Source organism: Portunus trituberculatus, chromosome 48 (genome assembly GCF_017591435.1).
Source record: "Portunus trituberculatus isolate SZX2019 chromosome 48, ASM1759143v1, whole genome shotgun sequence".
Classification (NCBI taxonomy): Eukaryota; Metazoa; Arthropoda; class Malacostraca; order Decapoda; family Portunidae; genus Portunus; species Portunus trituberculatus.
Window position 1 is genome coordinate 7,478,567 of NC_059302.1, and position 12,358 is coordinate 7,490,924.

General features: G+C 43.3%; 1 protein-coding gene across 5 annotated transcripts in view; it reads left to right on the plus strand.

Moving 5' to 3' along the window:
- Positions 1-7,038: 7,038 nt before the first annotated feature.
- LOC123498554 (netrin receptor UNC5C-like) overlaps positions 7,039-12,358 on the plus strand; it is a 397,723-nt gene continuing 392,403 nt past the window's right edge. Inside the window, exon 1 of one of the 5 annotated variants that reach the window (XM_045245754.1) lies at positions 7,039-7,381. The gene's annotated coding sequence lies outside the window, so the exon portion shown is untranslated. The remainder of the gene's footprint in view (positions 7,382-12,358) is intronic. The other 4 variants (XM_045245758.1, XM_045245756.1, XM_045245757.1 and 1 more) reach the window with 4 other exon arrangements.

Sequence of the window (12,358 nt, forward strand, 5' to 3'; positions counted from 1 at the left end):
TCTTCATCCTCCTTTTCTTCATCCCTTTCTCCCCCTCCCCCTCTCTTCCATCTCTCCCTCCTTCCTTCCTCCAGACTCGTTGTTTCTGCCCCAGCGAACCTTAAGCCAAGGGGTAAATTTTACGCTCCTTAAATGTGACTCATCGGTGCAAAAGTTAATCAGAGCCACATTTTTCAGTGCATTGTGTTACCTGACTCAAGCTTCTGATGATTGAAAAATACTGTCTTGGTTTAGATTTTCTTTATAAAGGGGAAAATTATGAATATTGTATTTATAGTGCACCCAGACAAAGCAACAAAAACACTTATGGAATCATTATAAATACACAGAAAGGTGGTTTGAATATCTATGACTGAAATGAGATCATGACTTTAATATATTGTTGATGTCACCTACACATAACCCCTTGAATCTCAGATAATGATGATGGAAGTTACGTTTGAAGATTTGGTAGCATATTTTGGTCATTTGAAGAAAAGTGACGACCTTGCAGAAAGAGAGGCGCCCCGCACCTGCCACCCCGCCTGGCTGTCATGCACGCAAAACATGGTGACGACGATAATGGCTCGAGACAGTGATGGCGCCAGTCGTCTCGTGTTCTCTCCTCATTAGACGCCCAACAGACGCGAAATTGTTTTATGTTAAAGTAAGAACGTGTCCTCACCACATATGAAGGATTCTCCATCCCGAAGGACGCTGCTCCGCCTCTCCCCGTCCTCACTGCCTCCCACACACCGCTTAGGGGAGTAAAAGAAAAGGCAAGTGAATAAAATACTCAGTTGTCCTTGCATTTTCCTAATGCAATTATGTTTTCCATTTTTTTAAGGAGGACGCACGAAGTTTTATATATATTATATTGGTAAATTATTGTTAGGTATTGTGTTTTTGCCGTGTCATTATACCAGACCAAAATGTAGCTCACTAAAAGAAAATTTGATTTTTGTTGTTGTTTTAGTGACAGTATTGGGTAGCTTTGCTACTAATCCTCACTATTAAGAATACTGAGAATCTCAAACATGTATTTTCAGTAGCAATAAGTTATGCTATAACAACTTTATATGTAAATCCTCATAGTCGGTTCGTGGCGTTCCAGTACTAAGATTGGCCAGGGGAGGTTACCACGGACAAGCAAGAACAAGTACAGGTTTTCGGGCCACATGTCCAGTACTAGAACACATCCTGCTTTGCTTCCATTGATTTAATGAGATGATATGTCAGCCACCGCCAGCTTGGAAAAAAGAAGATAATTAGATTATCGATAAGTAACAAAAGCATGCGTAACCCGACAGGTTAGTGAACTATTTTACAGTCACTTTCACGGTGGTTTATAGCCCAGTGCTGCAGGAAAGAACATAACTAGTTATCGATTGAAGTTGTTTATGTTCACCGCGCCGGGCTAAGAAAGGAACTGTTGGTGTTGTGTTTTTACGTGAGGGATTGTGTTTCCTGCTGCTTTGTAATGCAACGCTCCACCAAGTTTTACAACCATTACAATCTGAGTTAAGGAGACTTACGATCCGCTTGCATGGTCTGGATGCAGGTTTGGTCTGAAAGATTTTAGCTTGAAGGATTTAAAGGCACACATGGGCGCGCGCACTCACTTCCTCGCTTGAGTGAGGCGCCACGCGGCCAGCCGAAGCACACATGCACGCTCTCCCGCACAATGAACGCATCACCTCAACGCGCATTTCGGTGCAGGAAAAACAAAAGGTGATTACCGGCGGGGTTGTGTCAGTTTCACCGACAATTCCGTGCTGGAGCGTGAGTGATGGAGATAATTCGTGTTATTAGAGAGGTGTGGGGCATCAGTTTACCTTTTCGCCTTCCCAGGATGGAGGTAATGCTTCCCTTCCTCGCCCTCCTTCCTTCCCTCATCCCTTACTCTCTCTTCCTTTACTACGTCCCGTCTAACCCCTCTCCGGCAGTCTCCTGGTGGCGCCCCGTTCGCCTTACGCCCGTCCTCGTGGTGTGTGGTCCGTCAGGAAACCCAACACGCTATCCTGTGACGCCCTTTGTATGTGTACAGTGCGTGGTAACTCTCAGCGAGGGTGTCTCTGCAGGGTACTGACGTGGGAGATGTAGGTGATGGAAAATGTGAAGTAAGGTAGTGAATTATAAGTGAATAGTAGGAGTTATGTAATTCCAATTTTCGCTAATGGTGTGCTCTCTCTCTCTCTCTCTCTCTCTCTCTCTCTCTCTCTCTCTACTATCGGTTTCCGTGACTCCTCTCGCTACATCTCGCTCACGACGTACTAGATGCACGAGGCTCAGAGTTCTCCATTCACCAATCTTTTGACTTTCTCCATCTCCCTTTTCCTTTTATCTCTTTATCAGTGTGACTCCTTTCCATTTCGCAAACTCTTGAACAGCCCTCTTTCCTCTTTCAAAACTTGTGACCTCCTTCTCGTCGTCCTTGTCCTCCTCGTCTTCCTCTCTTTTATTCCTCCTTCTCTGCCTTTTCAACCTACTCCTACTCCGCCTCAGCAGAAGTAACCGATATTTTTTTCATTCGAACCCCTCTTCCATCGACATTTTGTTTGTCCGGTGCGATGAACCTGCCTCCACCGTCTCCTCACCGTCGTCCCGCCACCCCGCACCAGCTCCCCTTGGTCGTCTCTAAGCTGCGGAAGTAAGAGACCGACGGTGTTTTTCGCTGCGTGTTGGTCCAATAAATACGGAATGAAGGCTAGAGGGTCCTGTGCTGCCCCTACCCGTGTAAAGATCTGGATTAACTAAACATTCATAAGTCATTTTAGCTTGTTCGCTGCGGTGCCTCTCGTGTATGGGGAGTGTGTGTGTGTGTGTGTGTGTGTGTGTGTGTGTGTGTGTGTGTGTGTGTGTGTGTGTGGAGGAGGATGTGTGTGTGTGTGTGTGTGTGTGTGTGTGTGTGTGTGTGTGTGTGTGTGTGTGTGTGTGTGTGTGTGTGTGTGTGTGTGTGTGTGTGTGTGTGTGTGTGTGTGTGTGTGTGTGTGTGTGTGTGTGTGATGTGTGTGTGTGTGTGTGTGTGTGTGTGTGTGTGTGTGTGTGTGTGTGTGTGTGTGTGTGTGTGTGTGTGTGTGTGTGTGTGTGTGTGTGTGTATGTCGTTCAGGGAAAATAATAATAATGGATTAATATGATGTTGGGAATAAAAATTGTTGTTATTTTTCCTTGTTTTCTTTCTTTTCTAAATAGTAATATATATTTTCCTCTCTCTCTACCTTCTCTCTACCTTTCCATTTGATTATGCTGTTTCCTTTCTTTTTTTTTCTGTTTGATTATTGATTTTTTATCTGATAACTTTTTTAATATCACTTTCTGATGACTCCCTTCTGTTTAAATATAAATTCCTCCATGATCATTTTAGCTTTATTTCTCTTCTAATTACTTTGTTCTCTTGTATTCATTTCTAACAATCACGGTTTACTTGCTGTTTTTACTCATAGGTGATATATTTTGAAACTTTCCTTTTATCATATGTAACTCTTTTATCTCCCTTTTCCTGAAGAGTGGGTAATGAAAGTATACACAATAAAATAATGAAACTATTCGCTAATGGATTCAAGTAAGTCTATTTTCGGAGAAAGGAAATAAGAGAAAGGAAAATGGAAAGAAAAAAATAAATACATTAATGTTGGAAAACTATGAGCAAAAACACCATAGTTGAGGAACAAAGTGCAGAGGCATATGAAGAAAACAAGAGTATTTATAAAGCAACCGGTCGTAAATATGAAAGTTCATCAGGGGACAGAGAGGAAAAATTACAGTATAGTTCTGTTGCTGAAACTGAACGTGGGAGAGAGGGAGGGGAAGGATGAAGAGGTGAAAATGACGGATGAAAATGATGAGTAAATAGAAAATGAGAATAGGAGATGAGAACGAAAACTAAGGATGAGGTACGATGAAGAGGAAGAAGATAAGAGTGATGATGTGGATGAGATGAAAGGATATGTAGATTATGATGACTAGTACAGAGATGAACAAAAAAAATGGTGAGATGAAAGGTGAATAGGATGAACGATGAGAATATTGAATGAAGATAAGGATACAGATGAGGGATGAGAGAGGATGAGGAATAAGAATGGCTGCAGAGAATAAGAATAAAGTTTATGAAGAAGAATGAAAAGGAAATGGAAAATAGTGAATAAAAACGACTATTAAAGACAAAGAGAAAATATGTGAGGAAAGGATTAAAGTAAGGTGGGATGAGGTAGTAACAAATGAGGGAGACTAAAAATGAGGCTGAGGGAATAAAGCAGGAGGTTAGGGAGGATAAGGGACGGAGGATGAGGATACTGAAAGAGGATGAGGCGGGTGAGGAAAGGGGTGAGGTGAGGGAGAATGAGGGAGCCGCGGATGAGGGAGACTAAGGACCACTTCCAGACCTAAGCAGCGAGTAATCTGTTGACTCACCTCTTAACATGGAGATTATTACCCTTCCCAGCCTCCCTCCATCCCTCCACTTCCCTCCACTCCTCTCCTTGCCTTCCTTTCCTTAACCCTTCCCTCCTCTGCTTCCCTCTCTCCTCTCTCCCTTCTTATCCTTCCCTTCCTCCCTTTCCTCAACCCTTCCCCTTCCCCCTGTTCCTGATCCCTCACTGGCAATTTTTACCCTAAGCCTCATCCCGGGAGAGAAGTCATTAGGTCAAGATGATGGAGGAGGAGGAAGAAGAGGAGAGGAGGAGGAGGTAGAAGAGGAGAGGGAAGAGATAAGGGTAAGAGCTGGAGGGTTGGATAAGGGACAAATAACTGATGAGGAGCAGGAGGAGCAAGAGAAGGAGGGGAAGATATGGAGAGAAGTTAATTTTTTTTCTCTCTCGTTGGGCTAATAGTGATCGCTCTGATATGTTAGTTACAGTGACTCAAACTTCAGTGGCGATCTTTTTTCCAGAAGTTGGTAATGGTTCTTGGCTGTCTTTGAATAATGTGAGTAGTAAAAGTGATGATATTCTCTCTCTCTCTCTCTCTCTCTCTCTCTCTCATCATATAATTCCCTTATCCTATTGTCTTTGAGATCATTCACAGAACAAAAACGATATTATTACTTTCCAGACACAATATATTTAAACAAAATGTAAAACTCAAAAGGGTCAGGATACAAAACAAATTAATCATTATAAATTCCTTTTTTGTGTAGTCGTTTTTGTTTGTTTTATTTTGTAACATGGTAATCACGTTCTATCCCCCTCCCATCCCATCGGGAACAACAACAATAACAATCACAATAATATGCCAATGATTCATGACCATGTTGATAGCTGTGTATTAGATTACAGGCAACCATCGTTACGAAATATTGATGTGTGTGTGTGTGTGTGTGTGTGTGTGTGTGTGTGTGTGTGTGTGTGGCTGGATGAGTAGATGGGTGAGTGAATAGGTCTTCCGTGTTTGTGTGTGTGTGTGTGTGTGTGTGTGTGTGTGTGTGTGTGTGTGTGTGTGTGTGTGTGTGTGTGTGTGTGTGTGTGTGTGTGTGTGTGTGTTATGCAAGAAGGGAAGCCGTCCAAAGACAACAAAAGATTAATTATATAAAAAAAGAAAAAGATCTACTTGAATGCCAGTTCCCTTAAAGATAAAAAAAAAAAAAATAGCCATGTGTATGTGCAGGTGTGTGTGTACTTGTTCCTGCACTCATCCACCCTAACCATCTCTTCCTCTTGAGTGTCTCGTGTCTAGTACCCATAATCTTTTCCTCCCACACATGCCATTCATCCCAGCATCTTCCTCACCTGTGCTCCTCTCGGTCATCATCTGCACACCATCCCTCTCCCTTTATCGCCTCTCGCCAGGCTTTCCTTCTTCGCTCCAGTTTTACCGAGAGGATTCCTGCGCCGTAAATCAGTCTAAAACAAAACGAAGCCCTTCTTATCGAGTGTCATTCAACTTTCGGGGAGACGTGAGAGTAATGGGTGTTTATATTACTAGTGTGTGAGATGAACCATGGAACTTAATGACAGAGAGAGAGAGAGAGAGAGAGAGAGAGAGAGAGAGAGAGAGAGAGAGAGAGAGAGAGACTACGAATAAAATGAAAAGTGCAAATGTGTCTTCAGTAAAAATAGGAGAGTAACGGAACAAAAGCAAAAGAATAGGTATTGCAAATTTTGAGGAAAACTGACGGTTTTTAGCAACAACAGAGCAAATACGAGTAAGTGAAGGAATTAATAAGGCAAAGGAGGAAAACAAAAACCAGTGACTTGAAATAGATAGAATACAGAGCCGTGCAAGGAGTAAAGGACCAGACCAGAGCGGATCTGAGGAGGGAAGATGGAGAGAGGAAAGGGAGAGTGACGTGACAGATGAGGGAAAGTTAAGCAAATGAAGGATGAATGTGCAAAAATGGGAGGTTTGTTCATTATCCATATAAGAGAGAGAGAGAGAGAGAGAGAGAGAGAGAGAGAGAGAGAGTCGCATGTTGATTGAGGATGTTAATATTTTTTTAATGCTTTCCCGATATTATTTTCAGTTTATGTTACGATTTGATTGGTGTTGAAGGACGAGAGAGGAGGAGGATGTAGTGTAGAAGGAGATGAAGGAGACTAGTTGTCGGTCAGAATACGTAATAAAAACAAATATATAAGTAAAATGAAATAAATGAACGATCGAATAAAAGCGAGTCATGAGCGGAGCTTTCATTCACTGTATACAAATAGAGAACATTAAAGGTTTACCCATGATTAACTCTCCCTTCTGCGTATTAAATGCCGACAAATGAAATCTTGCTATAATCGAGACCGCTGTGTTTGACGCTCATGCGTTGAAGTTTCGAAGCTATCGACTCAAGGCGAGGGTGAGGGTTGGCATCCTTACTTCTCCCTCACGCTGGCGAGACTGAGTTCACTCTGGCTCGGGTAACTGCAGAGGAGCCACCCGCACCGCCAGCCGTACGAGCCAGTCCTCACACACAAACTCTTCCTCACTTTCTCCAATATCTCTTTAGCATCTGTTTCCCTGTTTGTGTGCAAAACTCGCTCATCACGTTGCTTATCATTGAATAAATAAGATATGAGTGAGCTGCGTCGGGAGAAAAATTCCCCGTAATGACTCGCTGATCTCTGGCTGGCAGCGCAAGTATGACAACCTCAGTGAGTCGAACCCGCCAGTTCGTCTGACTGTGTTGTGGAGGAGGCTGCGACCGTTCGCCGGGTCCCCTTGAATCCTCAGCTTTGAACCACGTGTACCGAGATATTGCCCGCGGTGAAAATTGTGTCTAACATTAAACATTGAAAAATACGATCACCCGCCTGTATTTCACCTCGTGTGTGGGAAGTGGCTGTAGGTTAATTACCGTGCATAGACCACCTTTTCTGGATTTTACCCCGTAGGAAAAGATACCAAGCTACACTCGTGGATTACGTTGCAGATTACACCGCACCAGCCCGCTGTTTGCATATTTTTTTTCTCCATGATGTGAGTACTGATCCTGATTGTTCTCCCTGCAGGCTTGTCACTGGTGTAATAGAATAGTGCTCGTTTTGCTTGTTACTGGCAGCGGTCAGTGGAGGCACACACAGATGAGGGAGGCGAGATGCGATAGTGTGCGGCAGCGATCCCTTCACATCCCACGGTGATAAGAAGGCTGTGTTTGGGTTTATCAGCATGAGGGATCAAGGTGTGGGAAAAGATTGGAGGTTATTAAGGTACATGCATTGGTGTTATGTTTGTTTAGTTATGTGTGTGTTTGGATGATGTTAGTGGCAGGTATGGTGTTGTTAGCTGTGCAGGTGTGTTTATGGCGAGCGAGTCAGTACACACACTCAAACACACACACACACACACACACACACACCATACTCCTACCTGCGTGCGAGGGCGGGAAGCGAACCGTCGTCGTGTCGAAAATAATATTTTACCGTAATTTTTCGTTACAAGATTCACGGTTGCTTGAACAAAAATTGCAACATGTTCGTACGGAGGAACTTGCACAGAAAATAATATAAAGAAAACCAAATTACATAACACAATCCAAACAAAATCCACGTTTTTATGCAATACAAAACAATAGTAATAGTAAAAGGAGAGGAAGAGAAAAACAAGAGAAGGTTGTTGTCATGTGTGTCTTATCAGCTATAGAGAACCCTGCTGATATTTTCTACTGGTTGGGTGGCTGGCAGTGTATCAGGCCTGAGTGTGTTGGTGCGAGGTACGGAGCTAGGGAGTGAGTGGATGGGCTGAGGGAGAGAAGAGACCTGGTATAGCTGGAGTGATTAATTGGTACATTGGAGCGGCGGTGCATGGGCCTGGCGGTGATGGTGGTGGTGATTGTTTTCATGTGAGGCTGAAGGTGTGAGTGGCTCGTCAGATGTCAATCTGTCTGTCTGTCTGCCTGTCTGTGTATTTGTCTACGTGTCTGTCTCGCTTCGTAGATAGCATACCAGTTTTAGCATGATTGTTTTTGTTCTTTTTTTCTTTATTCTTCTGTGATAGAGTATCCAGCGTTGTCTTTTTTCTCACCAGTGGAAGTTGGTGGAGAAGAATCAGAGTAAGTGCAGACGCCGCTCAACCCGCGCGCCAATTTCAGTGATACCAAAAACAGCTCCTCATAACCTTGGTGACGAGGAGGAGAGGAGGAGGCTGCAGGGGAAATAATGGGTGGTGCATGTGTGGCGAGACGGTGGGAGAGGAGGAGAAAAGGGGGAAGAGTAGAAGTACCAGGAGATCAAAGAGGAAAGTAGTGTTGAGTCTGGTAGGATGGTTAGTTTTTGAGATGTTCTGTCTGTGTGTGTGTGTGTGTGTGTGTGTGTGTGTGTGTGTGTGTGTGTGTGTGTGTGTGTGTGCACGTGTGCGCGTATATGTGTGTGTATTCAGAGTACTGCTAAGATAAAAGTAAGCTATAAGAAAGTACGCACAAGAAATTATAAAAGTTTCGTTTTTTTTTATTTCGTGTCATGGTTCAAGTAACTTTTGAGCGAGGCATATGTAAGTGTATTTACCTAGCAATTTTTATTATAATTTCGTCGATTTTCATTATTCATGAGTCTGGCTCAGAGAGAGAGAGAGAGAGAGAGAGAGAGAGAGAGAGAGAGAATATCCTGTGTAGTAAGTAAAGTTAGATGAAGTGGAATATTTTTTCTCTTTTTCATATAAAAGAAAGAGACACTTACACCCTTGAGAGGTGGATCTTTAAGAGGCGTTAGGACGTGAACTGCAGGCCGTGGTGGAAGCGTGACGGGAATTCCTCGACTCTCCCTCAACACACAAACACACACACACACACACACACACACACACCCTATACCCTTTCTCCGCCGTCCCTCCTCCTCCTCTTCCTTCTCCTTCTCTCCCTAAGTCGAGGATTGCAGTTGGGGGAGGCGGCCTTTGAGCAGAGTTTCCCAGGATATTCTTGGCCAGCGGGGCGAGCGGGAGTGCCTTTAAGTGTGCTAAAGGGGAAGGGAGGTACTCTGACGCCGCGGCTCCAGGCAAGGTTGGTGTTCATTCAAGATTCTGTGGGGGTGATTATAATACTTGTTTTCCCTTGTACTCCTCTTTCTCTCTCTCTCTCTCTCTCTCTCTCTCTCTCTCTCTCTCTCTCTCTCTCTCTCTCTCTCAGACCACAAACACCATCACTTGTCTCCCTTCTATCCTTCCCCTTGTATTTCTCTCACTTTGTCTTCTTTCTTTTCCTCTGCATCCTATTCGTCAACTCTTACTGCAACTGTTCCATCTGCACTACCACCACTAGTGCTTCCACAGCCCCTTCTTCCCTCTCTTCTTCCCTCTCTTCTTCCTTCTCTTCCTCCTCCTCCTCCTCCTACTTCTAATTATGTGAACTCCTAGCAGTGTTTTCATGGTGTGTTCAACAGATTTGTCCCTCCCTGCACACGGAGCTCATTAAAGGGGATGGAGAAACAAAGCAAGAGAGAGGAGAAATAACACCGAATCACGTTTCCGTTGTTTAATATGTAAATTGTTCTGTTTTCCAGTTAATGTAATGTTTTAATATTTCCTGTTTTATTATATTTTAGTTTTCATTCGTGAAATAGCAGTACGTGTTATTGTTTATTGTTAAAAGGTCGACGTACTGTTTTCCCTGTAGTTCCTCTTCTGCAGAAGATGCAAGGATAAAAAAATATTGTTAGTCAAGAACTTTGGCATTTTCGAGATGCACATTTGCGGAGACTTTGCAGGAATTAATTTGCAGTCTGAAGAAGAAATTCGAGGAAAAACATTCTTCTTGCACATGACCTTACTCTGCCTGGAGCTCCTTGCGCCTTTGGAGGGACACAATTCTTTGGCAGGATGCGTTTTTGCTCGCCTCTGTACATTGTTTTTGTGGCCTGCGTTGTGGGGGAGAAGACGGGGGAGGTCTGGGCGAGAAGGTGGCAGTGGTGGTGTGAGGGAGGTAAGAAAGAGAGGCTGCATAATGAGAGAGAGAGAGAGAGAGAGAGAGAGAGAGAGAGAGAGAGAGAGAGGACGACAGAAGTTTGGGGAAGGAAGCAAGACAGGCTGGGTAATGAGAGGGAGATGAGGAAGGGACTGTGGTATTGTGAAGAAGAGAGAAGGGAGAGAAATGGTGGTGTTATTAACTATAGAGTTAGACGATAAAGTAAAAAGGGAGAACAAGTGTGTGTGTGTGTGTGTGTGTGTGTGTGTGTGTGTGTGTGTGTGTGTGGGTGGAGGTGAGGCCAGAATGGTGCTGTCACGGGTCACAACTCCCGCTTATGGTCTGTTCTCGTGACCAGACCCGTGGAGGTTTTTACACGAGTGGTATTTTTATTTTCCTTACCTGCACGGTGACACATGCACCGCACCTGGCCTTGGACGTAATAGGGAGCTTGAGAAGAAGATAGGATAAGTTCATGGATAGGGATGTTCGGAGTATATACGAATAGATATACATTGCTGATAGGTTTTATATAGGAACTGCTAATTGTTAGTTTATTAACTTATTCTTTTATAATCTTACGTTTTTGCGCTAAGACTACTATTAAACGCTTTGCTCTTTCATCATGACTAATTTCAATGACCACTAAAATGATTACTCAGGATGTTATGGGTGGTGTTCTTATTAACAGTATGGAATTCATGTTCAACTATCACTAAAATCACAAAAAAACTACTCTGAAAACTCCAAGTACCATCTACAAGAAACTGTTCATTCCAAGAGAACACAACGAAAGGCTACGGAATGCAGTGCTGAGTGTGAAGAGAGTCCTGGTGTCATCTGCAAGCTCGGAACCTTTAATCCGCTAAGGGTAAAAGTCAAGAATCATGTTTTCGTCGGATTCTGGGGAAGTTTTTCGTCTTGCCCACCAGACTGTACACGCGCGCAGGGAGATTAGAGCAGCTTACCGTGGAACTTTCTATTTTTATAATTTTTACTTTAACACGAATTCAGTTTACGAAGTCATGGGGTGTTTTTCTTCCTTGCCTTTTTTTCAGGAAGGAAGAAAAATAGATATGAAAGAACCCTTTGTAGTTTCCATGTATCTAGGTGGCGTTGGAATTCAATGTTGCTGTTTAGAACCTTGCCGCACTGCCTTCCTCGCTGCCTGATTACCTGCGTATGATGATAGAAATACATGCTCCGTAATTACTACCTGTTCCTTGGCATCAGGAGGGAGGGAAGGCAGAGAGACGGGGAGAGAGGGAGGGAGGGGCATGACAAAAGGTTGTTTTCGACTAGGTTACAAGGACACGAGTGAGAGCGTCCAGGTAATTGTAGAAGCGAAGTGAAATTAAATGTTTTTCAGCGTATATAAATATTTACTTACGATCGGTCACAGACATTTAATTTTCTTTTTAGCCATATAAGTAAAGGCATCAGGGAGCTCTGGGAGTTGTGTCGTCATATCTTTAACTTTCAATTTAGTGAAGGAGGAAGAGAAAATCAGCTTTACCCTCACTATTGTGGCTCACTAGAAAGATAAATTACACGCTATACTCCCGTGGATGAAACAAACACAGAGAGAGAGAGAGAGAGAGAGAGAGAGAGAGAGAGAGAGAGAGAGAGAGAGAGAGAGAGAGAGAACATGAGGACCCGCCTACCTGCCCTCCCCGGGGTGTAGGGTTGAGGGCCGTCATTATCCCGCCCCCTGGGGTTCGTGGGTTTACAAAAGGGTGGGCAGGTGGGGTGGAAAGCATAATAAGCATTTTTTTCTCCATCATACCGACAGCATGAGAAAATGGAAACTTTAGACCGGTATTTTTTATTGATGAATATTGTTATTACTCTGTTAGCGTCATTAAAGCATTGAGTGTGATACGTAATGATGACAACTGGTATTAGTATAGGCTACATTAAATTTTCTTTCCTATGCAATATTACAAACTAATGCCAGTATAATATTCTTAAGCAAACAGAAGAATTTAAAAGACTAACATGCTTTTACTTCTTGTCGTATCACCAGTAGTAGTAATAACAGAAACGGGCAAAATTAACAGAAG